The 17,259-nt window shown below is 42.0% G+C and overlaps 1 long non-coding RNA gene across 1 annotated transcript; it reads right to left on the reverse strand.

The window, feature by feature from the left end:
* Positions 1-10,226: 10,226 nt before the first annotated feature.
* LOC147648133 (uncharacterized) lies at positions 10,227-12,346 on the reverse strand. The gene is made up of 2 exons (XR_015280226.1): positions 11,932-12,346; positions 10,227-11,317 (listed from the first exon to the last, which is right to left on the reverse strand). It is a non-coding gene; the product is annotated as an uncharacterized LOC147648133 (long non-coding RNA).
* Between the last annotated feature and the right edge of the window lie 4,913 nt (positions 12,347-17,259).

The raw sequence follows: 17,259 nt of genomic DNA on the forward strand, positions 1-17,259 counted from the left end.
TTGAACTGAAACAGACTACAAACACTTCTGGAAGTAGGAGAAGCATTATTAGGAAGACATCTCTCGTATAATAGATACGCAAACCATTAGACACATCCCTATGTATTTAACATGAAGAAAAGCAATTTCTGAGAATTGAAAGTGTGTGATCCTGTTCCTCAGCAGTGATTGAATACCAGCTCTGTGGGACTCTGCTTTCTCAATTACAAGAATTGCATGTCACTATTTTCAGTGACATGTTGAGAATCAATTGAAAACTTACCTGAGTTTTGTCTAGGGATTGAAGACGACAGCCAGGTCTACCAGTAAAGGATGGAAGTTTTTTACTGAAAAACAGGATTTATTTTTTTCACAGTTACTTTTGAGGATTTATCAGTCAATTAAACAGAATTACTGAGACAAACCATTTGGTTCACCAATAGCTAGATGTTTCTTTTGAGGAGAACAAGGCACAACAGACAAAAACCTAAGCAAGTGGATGTGTTTATTAGGTTTGAGGAAAGTCTCTAATTAGGTTTCTACACAAGCCTACCAATGGTTTCTCCATAAATGCCATTTGATGGCTTGCTATTTAAATCCTTTCCACTGTATTATTCAAACAGGATTTAACAGGAAATAATACACTGTGGTGCTGGGAGTTGATAACAAGGGTCATTTAGCAGGAGTTTGTGCACTCAGCAGCTGTAGAGGCATTGTCTCTTAAAAGGTCTTCAACATTATCAACACCTTGAGGGATCTGTGCCAGGTCACATCAATCTTTGTGCTGTTGAGAAAAACCCAGTGCTTCAGCCCTGATACTGTAGGAAATAATTTAATTTTTATCACACAATAGATTCTGAAACTGACAAATGCTCACTTTTCTCCATGAACCAAGGCTTTTTCTGCTGTTCTGTTGAAAGTTTAGATGGTGGCAGAGTTGGTGAGTGCTATGAGCAGTCCAAGTTTTGACTGATCCAGTATTTGGTCAGTTTTCCCAATGATTCCTAGGCAGTTTTGGCTCTGTGTGGTAGGTCAATGAGATCTGCACATAGGTCTCTTCCAGAACAATCCCCTGTCAAAATAATGTTGGTATGGAAACTAAGTACAGGGAATACAAATGTATTCTATGAATTAAATTAAAAACATGTGAATGAGAAGAAGCATCATTTATTTCTTAAACATTTTCTACATGAGAAGCAGAAGTCAGAAAACTTATATTGAAAGAAATCATATTGGAACCTTACTCAGGATGGTGCTGTATGAAGATTTTGAAGTTCTAGTGACAAGAATTAGTGTCAGTGTAGAACAGAGATGTGGATTCTGCCAGGCATGTGCATAGCTTTTGTACCTCACATTTTTAGAGAAGTGGGATACCTCCAACACAAGATGGCATTTTAGCATGGATAGTCCTGAGATTGTGGCTGGGGAATTTTTCTTTCCTGTGATATAAATCTGTATTGTGATATTGGCTTTCACAAGTATTAGGATGAATATTATATGTTAAATACTTTTTGGCTATGTATGTGCTTTTTTTCTTGCTAACAAGTTTTAAGCTTAAAGGAATCTCCTGAGTACAAAGCAAGGAAACCCCAGAGGGCAAAGACAGTGGGGCCCAAGCTGTTATCAGCAGAAGAACAATGGATACCAAGTTGTTATCAGCAGCCAGGACCAGGCCGGTGGCAGCAGTGGAAGGATGTGCTGTGAAGCCCAGCTGTCACCAGGGCAGGACGAGGGGCCCAGACTGTTATCAGCACTGACCATTTGCAGAAGAAAGGAAACCAAACTCAAAATAATGTTGACCAGCTAGAACAACGCTGACCAGCAGAAATAGTGCTGAACAGCAGAAATAAAAAAACCATACAGAGCATGTTCTAAATAAGCAGAACCAGGAAGGGGACATGCTAAATACTTCTTGAAAAAGTTTGAATATGCATTAAACCCTCATAGCAGGAGGAGATAAAAAGAGTGTTCCCAAGATACCAGGGGTGTTCCTGGCCGTTTTAACCCTTTGCTTTATTTCTTTTGTCTCCTAATTGTCTTTTTGTTTATCTTAAAAACGAGATTCACTTAATAAATTATAAAAATAATTTAATATAAACAAAAGACAATTAGGAGACAAAAGAAATAAAGCAAAGGGTTAAAACGGCCGGGTGCCCTGGTGGTTTACCAGGAACACCCCTGGTATCTCAGGAACACTCCTTTTATCCCATCCTTGTTGTGAGAGGTTAATGCATATTCAAGCAAGCATGTCCCCTCCCTGGTTCCACCTTCTTGGATCATGTTATTTTCTGCTGGTCAGCATTATTTTGGAGTTTGGAGTTTGGTTTCCTTTTTGCTGCAGATGGTCACTTGTTGATAACAGCCTGGGCCCCTCATCCTTCCCCTGAGGGCAGCTGGGCTTCATATCTTCTGCTGATAACAGTTTGGGTTCTATTGTTCTCCTGATAACAGCTTGGGCCCCAGCGTCCTTGCCCTCTGGGGTTTCCTTGCCTTGTACCTAGGAAATTCTTTTAAACTTAAGACTTGTTAGCATAGCTAAAAAGTATTTAATATATAATATTCATCTGCGAAAGCCAATATCACAATACAAATTTATAACAGTTTATATTAAACTTTTTATAATTTATTAAGTGAATCTTGTTTTTCACACCTGTGCTATTCCCCTCTGTAACATCCACCAACTCTGTGTGACTGTGCCGTGTGCCTAGTGCTGTTTTAAATGCAGATTCTGGCATTTAATACAATTAAGTGAGTCTCATTACACAAACAATTTGCAACAAGATTATCCCTAGGGCTCAAAACCTTGTAGTAATTGAATGAAGTAGTAAACTGCAAACAATAATAAATGTGCACAGAAGTTTGACAAGGAGGCAGTCAGATGCAAATGAAATTGAGCAGAGAAGCCCATTGCTAATGAAACATCAGAAGCTGAAGATCTCTGCCTCTAGGGAGCTGTTGGGATGCCAGTGTATAAATTAATGTGCTTCAGAGAGAGAAAAAAGAGTAGGAACAGCAATTAATGAAATACAACAAATGCTTGGTGTCTTGGGTTTTGACCAACTTGAAAGGCAATTACTTATTCCTGAGCCTGTGAAATTCCTACAGCATGGCTTGGGTATGTTCCCAAAAGTTCACTGCTCCTCTGAATAAATCTGTCCAGGAAGGACTGAGTCATTGACTGGGTTATTTTAACTCATGCAAATATGCTACACTTGGTCTCATTGTCCTAACTACCTGGTTTCAGGGTAGACTTTCTTGGTTTCTCACACTATCCTACTGGGTCTAGGATATCTCTTGGGTAAGTGCTCAGACCAGAAGTTCCCTACCAATTGTTTTCTGCTCCAGAGCTTTTGCTTGATTGTAAAATTTACCACTTTCCTTTTTTGTTGTTTCTGTGTACCTTTCAGCTGAAACTCTCTTGTGTGCCCTACTGCTAGCAGGTAAGATCATCTTGTAGTGTAAGAAAAACAATTTTACCTCTCTTTAATTTACACACAGCTATGTCACTGTGTTGCGGGTTAGGTGTCCTTTTTTGTTCTGGCTTGCCCGTGGAATTTTTACCCATTAGTTGCTGAGACAACCTAACTGTGGGTACTTGGTGGGTCCTCGACAAAGGACAAAGAGTGGCCGGGCCCAGCTGGGGGGAAGGGGGCAGGAAAGGAGGGTGGGGACAGTTTTTGGCTGGCTTTCTTCGGCTTAGGAGATACATTCCTTTTTTTTTGGGGGGGGGGTGCGGAGCTGCTGCGGTAGAGAGAAGGGAATTTTCGCCATCACCCAGACGGAGCTGCTGTTTCTTCTCCTTCTCCCCTCTTTGTTGGTGGCCTCGCACCCCCTGTCCTGCCGGGACGTGTGGCAGTGCCAGCCACCGCCGCGGAGCTGCTGATCCACCTCATCCCCCAGCCCAGGATCTCAGCTCATCCCTGCTGTTTCCAGCTGAGTGTTCCTCGGAGCCCTGCAGGAGCACCGGGACTGACTGCCCGAGGGGTTTGTGAAAACAAAACCTCTCCTCCATCCCGTCTCAGCCGAGAAAGCTGTCACGGGGTCCCTGGTTCTGTTTTCTTGTTAATGCTGTAGTTATTGTTGTTTGTTTGTCTGGTTATACTAGTAAAGAACTGTTATTCCTATCCCCAGATCTCTGCCTGAAAGCCCCTTGATTTCAAAATTATAATAATCCGGAGGGAGGGGGGTCTACATTCTTTCATCCCAAGGGAGGCTCCTGCTCTCCCTAGCAGACACCTGTCTTCTAGAACCAAGACAATTCAGGATAGAGAAACTGCAAATTTCTGCAAAAGTTTCATGTGAAGAAAGCAAAGAAACAAAACGGAATTTACTCTGTTAAAGCTAAAATCAAAGTCTGTCTTCTTATATATCCAATCCAGGCATGCAACAGCCAGGGACTTTACTTTTCTGTCTCTTTGGAAAGATTTGTGCTTTAGTTGTGTGAAACAAAGCTGGTTTTCATTGGGAGCCCATCACAGGTGCTTGTCCGCCTGTTGTGGTCTCATCAACAAACTCAGGGTGTTCCAACTGCCTTGTGGAGTGTTTGCTTTCCAAACACACCTTCTTCCACTCTATCTGGAAATTGTGGTTCACATAGACAGCATGGTTCTGATATTATCTTCTCCATAATCTAAACATAAAAACATCTTGCATGTACAGGCTATTTACAAGAGAACAACTTTTTCCTTTAGGACTGAAATCACCACTAACTGCTTTAGAAATGCCATTACTCATTTGATATCTCTCCAGGGAATGCATAAAATATCTCCGTTACCAAGTATATTAGTTCCACTGTACTTATCTGAAAAATATTACTGTGTTTTGCAATAGTTATAGCAACAGAAGATTGGTTTAGTGATCAATTTCCCATTTATTTTATGTTTATGTTTGAAATGATAGTTTCATGGGGCATGTTCTTGAGTTTTTACAGCTTTCTGCTTTGTTACTTTCTACTTCAATCTTCTTTGTCATTTCTTTCATTACCATTGAAAATGTTCTGCCTTTTGTCTTTTGAACTTGCTAAGACGGATGGGCATGCCCTCTGGTTTGGGCTGGTGTAGTGTTATAATTTTTAATGATTCCTATAAAGCAAAATTTCCTACACATGTTCCCTATACAAGTCTAACTACTAGAACTAAAAAAAGGTAACTTCTATCACAAAAAAGACTGTAAAGAAAGGAAAAAATACCAAACAGGAGTACATTCAGCCAATGGTTAGTAATATGGAAAGTTTCTCCTGTATGTTAAAAAATAATATATATGTATTTTTTAGCTTGTTCTTTTCCTTCTGCACAGGTTATTTAGCTAACAGTTTTGGTATTGAACCAAACTGCAAGGTTCACAGCGTGAAGAGAATGGATGGTCAAAGGATGCATTTTTCACTTTCAGGAATTGGTTTTCCATCTGTTTCCAAAATGAACAACAAATACGTAGCTTTAAGGAAGGTGAATAAAAGCAAGGGCAATTTGGCTACTGTTCAGGGCTATGCCATCATGCTGTCAGTGGGAATGCTGAGAATCTGCACCAATGGAAATGGATGCTGGCAGCAACACCCAGTGCCTGAAGGATGTGACAGGACAACATGGGACACGATGAAACAGCACAGGACTCATGCAACCACCATCCTCCTTGCTGACCTTGTGTTTTCCGTCAATATCTCCTGCCCCTGTGTCCAGAGCCCTCAAGGCCAGATGGAGAAACTCCAGCCTGTGTGGGCAAGTGAGTGGCAGAGCTGGGTCTCAGGGCTCAGCAGCCAGCTTGGCCCCATCCCATCCCCTGTGGACATCCCCAGGGAAAGAGGGGAAGACAGGAAGGGGCTGATGCCCTGTGGCAGCAGTGCTCCATTCACTGAGCCTCCCTGTGCTGGGCCTGCCTGGGGAGCATGGTTCCAGGGAGGCTCCACTGCCTTCTCCAGCCTTTCCCACAGCCCCTCTGCTCTGGCTCTGTCTAGTCTTCACTAGACCCCGTGGAGAGCCTGACTCCCAGCTGAGAACTCCTATAATGCTGAGGCTTCTGCTGCTGTGCTGGATTTTCTTGCACAGATGGAAACCTCTGATCTGAAGCACATAAGTAGCTGTAGCCAGTCCCTGGTAAGGACTTTAATCCATTTTTAGTGCATTTTTAAATCAAGGGCCTGATTTCTAGATGTGCTAATAATCAACAGAAAGCAGAATTTCCCTGTAGAAGCAGAGAGTTACCACTTTTGGAAAGCAGCTCCTAAGGATTTAGATATCAGATTAATTGGCTCCTGGGTAGTAAGTAACCTCTGTATATCTCTGTGTGCTTATAAAGGAATGCACAGGCATTTTCAAGTGGAAATAACCATGGACTAACTGCATGGGTTGAGGTTTTCAAGGGCAAAAATGTAAGCTGTATAACTTAATACCTGATAATTTCTCTATTCTCTTCTTTTTCTTTTTTTTTTTTTTTTAATTTCCAGAAACCCAGAAGTTCTTTGGTTCCACACATGAAATTAATCAGAGGATGGTTTCACTCAGCTTTATGCTTTCCCCTTTTGTCCTTTGCAAACATAACCACTGACATATTTAAATATTTATGTAACCATTAAAAATGTGAACTAGCCTGAATTATGACACCTCCAAGTTCTCAGCAGAAAGCTGCCATATTCAAGACAATTGCTTATTTATAATTATATTTTGTTGCTTCTCTTCTAGCCATTGTTTTAAAATGTATGCTGAAAAGTCCCTGAATGTATATGATAGTTTTCTAGATTATGTCATTTTCATAATGGATTTTTGCCTTTATTCCCACGTCAAAGTAGGAAAAATATAAAATCAAAATATTCCAGTGTAATTTTCCCTCTGCAGAGCTACGTGCAGTCTTTAAAGTGAACAGTATTCTCTCCCTTTAAATCTCATGGAGGTATTTGTTGGTTCAAATCTTTTCTGCAGCCTGGGCTCATTTTATCACTATCACCTTGCAGTCATGGTAAGAAACATGCACACAAAATTTGTGTTTTGTCAGCTACATGATTATCTAGCAATATCCTTAGATGCCTAATATTAGGGATAAATCCTATTGGATCCCACTTCATTCTTTTGATTGTGACAGGAATACACAAAGCCTCACATTGCTTCCTACTGCTTTTCCTGGCATTGGTACAGAAGATTTTACTTCAGTCTTATTGAGTCTATTTCTAATGTATTCCAACTTTGTATCCACTGGCATGTCTCTGCCATATGAGAAATATTCAAATACATTTTTTCTGTGTAAAGGCAATATCAATAAGCCAGTTTCAGGGTTATTATAAATCCTGCTTTGTTCTGAAATGAAATATGCATGGAAAGCACAAGTTATTTTCTATAGCTTCCTTTGCCCTTGCTTCTGTAGAAACCTCTGTCATTACTTTATATGAATTTTGATTCCTTGTCTTAGGCAGGATCTATGCCTGATGATCTGTACTCAGTTTGACTTCTGCTTGTTTAACTAAGCAACTCAGCACTCTTACAAGGCCACAGTTGTGTCTGGCATGAACTTCTGGAGCAAGCATGCTTGTGGGAAAAACATCTGTGAGAAGATAAAGCTAAGTGTGACATTCTTCCTCAACACCAAGAGACCTGAGAAGAAAAAAATCCTTGGAAAAAGATGCACTTCAACCTGTTAATATTTCATGCTTTTGATTTTGTAGTTGTCAGGGAGTTGTAATTTTTTTTCCTGATCAGTACTCAACATTCTTAAAGGAGATAATTCATTAGAAAACCTAGTAATTAATGGAATCACAGAATCATCAAGTTTGGAAAGTACTTGTGAGGTCATTAAGTGCAATCATCAATGCAACACCACCACCTCATGTTCATCATAAATCCTGTTCTCAGGTGCCATATCCACACATCTTTGGAACCCTTCCAAGGATGATGACTCCACCATTTACATGGGCAGTCAGTTCCAACACTTTGCATTGCCTTTTGTGGAAAAAGTTTTCCCAGTATATAATCTAAACCTCCAATGGCACAACTTGAGGCTGTTTCCTCTTGTCCTGTCCCCTGTTCCCCGGGAGAAGAGCCCAGCCCATCCCTGGCCGCACCCTCCTGTCAGGGAGCTGTGGAGCGTGAGAAGGTCCCCCTTGAGCGTCCTTTGCTCCAGGCTGAGCCTTCCCCAGCTCCCTCAGCCTATCATGGTGCTCCAAAACCTTCCTCAGCTCTGTTCCCTTCTCTGGACATGCTCTAGCTTCTCAAAGTCCTTCTGGTTGTGAGGGGACCAGCACTGGACATGGCACTCGAGGTGTGGCCTCAGCAGTGCCAGCACAGGGACTCTGCCCTGCTCCTGCTGCCACACCATGGCTGGGGCAGCCCAGGCACCGTCAGCCTGGGCACCCCTGGGCTCATGTCCAGCTGCTGTCACCAGCACCCCCAGGGCCATTTCCAGCTTTCCAGCCACTTTTCCCCCAGCCTGGAGCTGCAGGTGGTTGTTGTGACCCAAGGGCAAGACCCAGCACTTCCCCTGGTTGTACCTCACCCCAGTGGCATCATCCCATGGATCCAGCCCATCCGGATGCCTCTGCAGAGCCCTCCTGCCCTCCAACAGAGACACACTCCCACCCAGCCTGGTGCTGTCTGTGAGCTTGGTGAGGGTGCACTCGATTCCCTTGACCAGGTAATCAACAAAGGTGTTAAACAGTGTTGATGAGCTGTTCCACCAGCTCTCTCAGTACTCTTGGGTGATTCTCATCCGGCTCCATGGACTTGTGTGGGGCTGAGTTTCATTGCAGTTCACTGACCATTCCCTCATGGATCTGGGGTCTTCGTTCTGCTCCCTGACTCTCTCTTTCAGCTCAGGGGGCTGGGTACCTTACAAACAAGTGGTCTCATTATAAGCCTGAGGCTCATTATAACACTGAGGCAAAGAAGGCAGCTCCTGATTCTTTTTCTCTCCATTTTCCTCCACATCCAGCAAAGGATTCTCCTTGACCCTCTTTTTGTTGCTGATATATTTGCATAAACCATTTTTGTTGTCTTTTATAGCAGTGGTCAGATGAAGTTCTAACTGGTCTTTGACCCTTCTAATTTTCTCCCTGCATGACCTCACAGCATCCTTGTAATCCTCCTCAGCTGCCTGCTCCTTTTTTCCAGAGGCAGAAACTGAATGTCATACATGGATGTTTTATCACTATCTGATGCAAGCCTCAGTGCACACAGTCAAGTAAAATAATCCAAGGAAAATAAGGAATTTGTATTTTAGGTGCTTCAATGTCCTTGTTTCTTCTCCACATACCTGATCAAATGTTGAATAATCCTTTTGAATGCACAAATGTTAAAAACAAATTGATTTAGATTTTGGAAATAAGAATTTCTCTATCTTCCTAAAAAAAAAAAAAAAAAAAAAAGTTGCAGGTTTATGGCTAATTTCTGTTTATATATTGCTGTGTTTCTGAGTAAGGCCTGCCTACAATTTTGTACAGAATGTACAAGTGTTATATCTTCTTCCCATGAGGATATGGATGATGGGATTGCCTTATATAAAGCCCAGCATTTGAAATATGCACACCTTCCCTTAAAATAGTAATGCAAAACAATATGGGGTGGAAGGGGTAAGATTTATTGTGGAGATGGTAAGGAGGTGGCTTCAGATTTTTCAAATATTTATTAATAGGTTCTTTTGTGCCATCCATTACCATAGTAACAGAATAGATCATGCAATCATGGCCTCATTCTTCATTTTATGAAGATGAATAGATGGGAAGAGAGATGTACAGATGAGACTAATAACCCAGTATCAGAACTGGATTTCTGCACTGGAGACAATATGAAATCAAAATTTCTGAAGTCCTAGTCATTGCTTTAACCCAAATTCATCTGTCTTCCTACTGCAGGACAAAGTAATTAAATAATTAGTCACCAAATTAAAGTTTTAAATTATTTTTAGTGTTTCGTCAGTCATTTTGACTGATTTATCTCATGGTGCATATGTGAAGCCTTCCTTGTGAGCAGCAGGTGTGGGAACATGTTTCAGTTCTGCTGATTGACACTTTGATGCCCAGTATATTTCTTGCTTTGTTTCTGAAGGATTTCAATACCTAGGTAGGACTAGCACTGTGTGCTGGTCTCAAAATGTAAATTTTAATTTAGTTTTTTTGAAAAGCACTGAAATACTTAAATTTAAGGTGACAAGAGTGTATGCATCTGTCCGACTCATCCCAAGGACTTCTGGAAACATAAGTTCTCCTTCAGCCATGTCTCACACTGTTTAATACCAAGACATCAGTGGAAGACCCAGACTAAGTCTTACCCACTCAAAATGGAAGATTTATTCGAAATTTTCTGAATTTTTCTGAATATTTCAATGTTGAATCAAAACCTGCTTTTCTTCCAGACGAAGCATATTTCTGAGGAAACTATGTTTTTTAGCAGTGAAGAACACCAGTGAAAACTAGACAAATCTGTTCCAGCAGGGCTTTGGATTTCTAAAGTGTGAATTCTGATGCTGGAGGTTGAGGTCTCATGTGCCCTTGACCACAAAGATACTGTTTCCTACAAGGGCCAGCAGCAGAGAGCCCCAGACAGGTTGATATCACCGCAGAGCTGGGCTTTGCAATGTGTGGCTCTTTCAGCTCTGGTCCTGCTCCTTGCTGTTCTTGTGGGGACAGCAAGGGATACCTTCTGAGCTGTTCCCTGGCTCTTGACCCTTATCTCACCTGCGTGGAGCTGTTGGCCAACTGAGTTCCACAGCCTCATCCTGGGGAGCAACTTTTGCCATCCAGCTGTTGCCAGCCCACTCTTGTGGGCTGAGCTGTGGCTGCCAACAGCTCATGAAAATTTCTCAAGGTAGCCACTGAGTTTCTTGTTTGGAGGAACATCAGAAACAAAATGGTGATGTACTAAATGTTATTACTTTTTCTTTCCTTCTTCAGCTGCCTTTACTAATGTTTCCTTCTCCCCAGCAAAAGGAATGACACCTGTCACAGGTCATTGGAGGATCCATGTGTATGATCATGGATATGAACCATGTTTCTGTATTACCTCCTCTTCTTCTGCCTGGTTTGATGCACCTTTCCCTTTCTTCCTGCGCTCCTTTTATATCATTCCTTTCTCCATCAGTGTAAATATTTCTTTCCTCCCCCGACTAAAAAAGCTCTAATTGATTGTACCTTCAGGTTGTACCTTTCCTCTGGCTGTACATCAGCAAGATTTTTCACTCATGGCTTATGCAGAAATTGTGTCAGGCTTTATCAGACTTTTCCGCTTCTTTGTGATGAAGTTTAAGTCAGCCTTCACTCACGACTCCTCTGGAAGCATCATCTGGAGCTTTTTCAGAGACTTTTCTATTTCCTGCAGCCCTCAGACTCTTGGCTGAGGGTTTGGAGTGAAATCAGAGAAAGGCACTGGAACATGGGGGAGAAAGACATGACTGTGTCAGGGAAAGAGACATTTATTTTTTCTTTTGTGAACATTTTCCCCGGGCCTCTTTTTACTGCCAGCAGGGCTTCTTCCTGGATGGGGGGTCATCCAGGGGCCTTTGAGCCTTCCTCTTTGGGTGGTGTTGTGACCCCCCAGACAAGAGGTCCATGTCCTGTCTAGGAGTGGAGGGGCTGTGACTGTAACCCTCAGCAGAGGAACCTGCAGCCACTTCCTGCTCTGGCTCCTCCTGGGGATGGACCTGCTGTGTTGGAATGGGGACAGAAAGGAGGTGGCTGGGACCATTGTGGGGTCCAGCTGGACCCCATTTCCAGCTAGACCTGTTGGAAATAGAGGTAGCTCTAGGGGTGTCCTGCTTATCCCTGGCAGCAGGGGAGAGCAGCAGGTCCCTGGCCCTCTCACTGCACCAGCTCTGGATGACACTGATGATGCTGTGGACCAATGGTCCCGTATGCTCCTGCAGTAAATGCTGCAACCTCTGGACCAGGACCTCTGCAACAGGGCCATGCACACATAGGCTGTGCAGGATGCTGCTCTCTGCACTCTCTACCAGCCACCACTGATCCCAATATATACCCACCAACCTCTGGTGCAGCCAGGGCTGCACCAGGTTCAAGAGATGCTGCTGTTGGCGAAAAAGTCCTGCCCAGATCTCAGGCAGGAGTCCACCGACAGCCATTGGGCAGTGGGGGCTGTTTTCATCCAGGCCACCAGCAGCTGTCCCTGCCTGGCTGCTGGACTCTGGTGGCCCTTCCATGTCCACATTCATATCTCTGTCCATGTCTGTATGTCACAGAAGTCTAGGGAAGAGCTGAGGACCACGGGCTCCTCCCTCTTGCAAACATTCTTGTCAGCAGTCCAGGATCAAGCCAGTCTGACCCAGGCTCTGCTGACAACTTATATAGCAGTGAGGGACATGATGCTACAATCATCCCCCCTGGATGTCACAATCCATCACTTGGTGACGTCATCCTCTGCCACCGATGATGACACAATTGAATATGACAACTGAAATATGTAAGATACAGACACTGTGTTAGATAAGACACAAGGTCACAATCCATCCCCTGGTGATGTCACAAAGGACATCGAGGCCTTGGCTGTGACTTTAGCCCCCTCAGTTGCCATCACACTTAACCTTCTCCAGTACAATTCCTGTCAAAATAAACAACTCAGTCCTGATCATCTTCTTCCCCATTGCTTCAGTCTTAGATATGTCTGTCCCAGGTGTGGGATTTTACGTGGTATTATTTGGGCAATGTCAAATTTGAAGTTGATGGTGTTCTTCTCTTGCAAGATGCCCTTTCCCAGTATGTTCCCAGTTTTCTCCAGGTTTTCTGTTTGTGTTGGCCATCACTTGGGCAACTCTCCTTCACGGATTTTGAAAAAATCCAGTCATTCCTCACAGCACCAGCTGATATTTTTCCTGGCTTCCTGCACCAGCCTATGCTGCAATTTCTGGTGGTCATTTTTTGCAGCCATAAACCCATTAACACGGGTCTAATGGTTTGACTTTAAATGATGGTGCTGTCCTTTACACTGGTTACAAACCCCCTAAATGTTATAAAATAAGCAGTAGAATAAAGAGAGAGTGAAAATGTAGGTATAAATTCTGAATTCTGAGGCCTTGATTGTGTTTCAATGTCACGTGCTTATAAAATGTTTTTACAGACATTAGAGCAGCAGAGGATTTTAAGAGAGGATTATGTCCTTTTAATGCTTCCCTAACAGGGGTGTGAGATCCAGGTTGATGTACTTTCTGTTGGGTTGCTGAATACTGATTTTTATTAGTGGCTTAGAAAACAGCATAGTAAGTCTTGCATTGCTGCACATGAAACTCAGACAGCAGGAAGAAAGGTTGTTTTATGAGCACATCCTTAAAATTTCCATTAAGACTTCAAATGATTAAAGAAAAAAAAAATAGAAAGATTTAGGCTTCTTACATAATTCTTTGGAAGAAGAGTGCTTCCATGATTTGTATTAGTAACATTTATAAAGGAAGGCAGAGTGACTGTATTGAGTAAAGGACATACAGTTGAATCACTTATATTCTACTTTTTATGGCATGACTGAGTTGTGAATTATGTTCATTTTTCTTGCATTTACAGGCTGGAACAAATGGTGAAGGCTTAGTTATAGTGTCCATAACTATAACTTTCTTTGTGCCAGCACGGCTTCCTTTGATGCAGGTTCAGTGTCTGAATTGTGCTGCCAAGGTCTGAAGCACTGCAGGTTGTGTTTGGAGCTCAGATGGATACCTTAGGGTGATCCAAGAAGGGCTGGCTTCTATTTGCTGCACATTAAAGTAGGCAGCAAGGTCTGGTTATTGTGGCTGCTGGCTTTGTACCCATAAGCTTGGATTCTAGTGGAAACTGTTTTTGTTTCCATTTCCCATCCTCAGAACAATATTTGTCTTGTTTGCAAAGTTCTTTCAGTCATTTAGGTGAGTGGAATGGATGGCATTGCTGTAGTTCTGAAGCTCACTCTCTGTTCTTCTCCGTGTGAGTCTTTTAGACAGGTATGCACCAAATGTGAAGAATAAGGCTACAGGACTTAAGCCAGATACTCATCTGTGCATCTGAAATAGGATTAATTAGCCTTGACTTGAAGCTCAAGTGCAAATCAACTTACAAAATGATAAAGCAAGAACATTCTTAATGAACAGATCAAGCATTCTGAAACATTAGAGTTCACATACAGTCCTTCTTCCTGTATAAAATTTACTTGGGAAGGCCATGTTCAATGGTACAGAAAAGGTAACGCCACCTTTATGACAGTCATTGGCAAACATCACAAATCAATCTACAGAAATTAAATTCAGGGTTCTACCCAGCAAGAACTCTCCAGCATAGGTGTAAGGTGAGCTCTTCCTGCCAAGGAATGCACACAGAGGTGTGCAGAATTGGATACTGTCCTATAGCTGGAGAGCACAGTCCTATCAGATGCCATCACTCACTCAGACAATGCATTAAACTGGAGATTAACTATTATTAATTGTGCAAGATCTACTAGTCAAGCCATGAACATAATTTATTGTACATTCTGTTGAACAGAGAGTGCTCTCTGGGGTGGTCTGCTGGTGTTTGGGTGATCCTGGAGAATTAAATATTCAGCTGGGACACACGAGCCTATGCCAGGAGACTACTCAGCATAGCACTGTGAGACTCATAGCCACAATCAACTCCTCTTTCTCCCCACACCTAAAGGAGGCAGCAAAGTGTCTGTGCTCTTTTCACCAGAGTGACTGAGGAGAAATTTTCTGGTAAGGCAACTTTCCTCTTTCCGAAAAAGCAAGAAGTTACCCTAAGCAGCAGGAAGGTCTGCTTCTGCATTGGATTTAATGTATCTTTTGCTCTGAATGTTTCCCAGCAATGGAAAAAGAAAAAAAAAGTAAAGCACCACTGCCACAGAAAAATGGCCCCATGGAGGCTTCCCCTATTTTCCTGGAATCAGGAACAGACAAAACTCACATAAAGCTGTCAGGAAGAAACATGTAAAATTAATTTCTGTCTGCATTTCCTTTAAAAAGTATTGGAACTGACACATTTTCTGAAGGATTGGATAAAAAATTGCTTAGTTATGAGACTTCTCAACATAGGAGAGATTTCATATAAGAAATTTCGTAAGAGAGTGTGAGCATCTTCATGTTGTCTTGTGCAAGGCAAGAATGATTTGATTGAGCTTTGGATGCTGCAGGTGGACAGAGGAAAAGAGAAAGTAAAAGGGAACCAGAGAAATGCAACTAATTTGTCTCCCCTTTGGGTGTCCATGTATTTAGCTCTTCACTTCTGTTTTCCTTGGCAACCTCTGCTCATTTGAATGTCAAATTCAAGTCAGAAGGACTTGAATGAGACATGAGAACTTTGAGATGTCTTTGCAAGGTGCATTCACAGTCAGTACACATGGACTTTCCACAAAGTCACAATGTGGTTTACAAAGAGATTTCCTAGCTGGTAGTACTGTAGAGTAAAATGAATCTCCCTTGAGGGAGAAAATACATAAAAGGGAAGAAAAATAAAAAGGAAACAGTAAATGAGAAAAAAACATAGAGATCTTTTGAATGCCTCAAATAGTTTTTTTTCTTTGGAGAATTCATACATCCAGTGAGTATGTTGTTTATTTTCACAGACCAAGAAGGTGTTTAGTACTTCAGCCTTATTCACATCTTGTAAAACTGGGGCCTCTGCCCTGCTCAGCAGAGGGTCCACATGATCCTGTCCTTGTCACCCATGCACTTACAGAGGCTTTTCTTGAGACCTTTGACATGTCTGGCCATGTTAGAATCAATTTCAGCTTTGGCTTTCCTACTCTCAACCCTGCCTGTTCAGACAGTATCTCTATATTCCTCACAGGGCAACATTTCAATTTAGAATTACAAAGCAAATATGATGTGTTTTGTGCTCTCCTTCTGGCATCCAACAGCAGTAGATTCAGTTGGATAGAGAATCTGTAGGTAAGATGAAGAACAGCAGTGCTTTGGGAGGCCCTGATTTTCAGGGCCTTTTTTTTATAATACCATGCTACTTAAACTCAAAAGTGCACTTTCTAAGAGAAGGAAGACCATTAAAATGGATTCTAATAGGGTGCAATAAAAGAAGACAAAAGAAACGAGGTTTTGAAATGCTGACTGTGCATCAGAAAAACCATTATACCTGATTTTTTTCAGCAAAGAATAAAGTATGTTTAGAATTAATTGAATGTGTCTGAAGATCTAAGGCTGTTAAACTCTGGAGAAAGAAAAAAATACTCCTTAACTTGCATAAGATTTGGATAGAAGAACAGAAGACAGTGAAAATACTCATTTCTCCATTTTTGACTGCTCAGGGCAGTACTTCCTATGTCTGCTTTTATTACCACAGATGATGAGGTCTCCTCCACAGCAGCTTCTGCTGCAGTGAAGTCAGTAACCATTCTTACCAACAGGACCAGAAAGATTCACGTATGGAAAAACTATATTTACTTGAAAAGTAGTGTAGAAATTTTATATCAGACCACTCAGTTCCTTAAAGCCAAGTAGTCACAGAGTCACAGTTAAAAAGCTGCTGTGTTCTAGATACCAATCACCTGATGCCTATCGATAAACCTGCTACTTACAGTTCTAAAGGAGCTGCACATTTCCATGTCGTACTTCACAAAAACCTAGGCAGAAATCCCTGTGCTAAACATGCTTAATCAACTTTCTCATCTCCAGATATTACCATGGGAACCACAGCTTTTCAGAGTACAAAATAACCTGGTGGATTTCTCTGCCTTATTTTAACCTAAAATTTGAATGAATCTCTACTTACCTTGCCATCACTGATTGCAGGAAAACAGCCAGATCTTTCCTCAGATGAAACACTCTTGTTTTCTCTTTGTAGAATGAGCCTTTCTTCCCCTCATCTCAGGAACAGGAATGACATATCTTTCTGTATGTTGCAATAACTGTCCCAGATTGGTCCAGCATCTTTGGCATGGCCAGTTGGAGGTGCCGAAGGCAGAAAAAATTAATTAAGAGAAGAAAGACCAAGCTGCTCACCACTCCCCCCATTACACCCTTCCACCTCCCAGGATTTTCAGTTTCACCCATGTCTTGAGCAAGAAATTATATGTTTTTTCCAGTGATTCCTGAGACAATTGTTTCCATCTATTTTTCTAGTTATTGTACTTCTGAATCACTTCAACATCTAAACTATGGCAAATCCCGTGGCAAAGAATCTTCTCTCAGAATAACCTGCTGAGTGGAATAGATAATATCACTGCTTTTTTAACTCAGTGGTTTGATTTGAAGTGGCCACTTGCTTGCACAAGCAACCCTGGAGCAACTGAACCCAACTGATTTTTTAACATTTGCTGTTCTGCCCACAAACCCTTCCTTCAGAGCCCTTCAGGAATAATGGAGTTGTCAGAAATGAAAGATCCATTAAAA

This window comes from Cyanistes caeruleus, chromosome Z (genome assembly GCF_971803275.1).
Source record: "Cyanistes caeruleus chromosome Z, bCyaCae1.hap1.1, whole genome shotgun sequence".
In the NCBI taxonomy this organism is placed as follows: Eukaryota; Metazoa; Chordata; class Aves; order Passeriformes; family Paridae; genus Cyanistes; species Cyanistes caeruleus.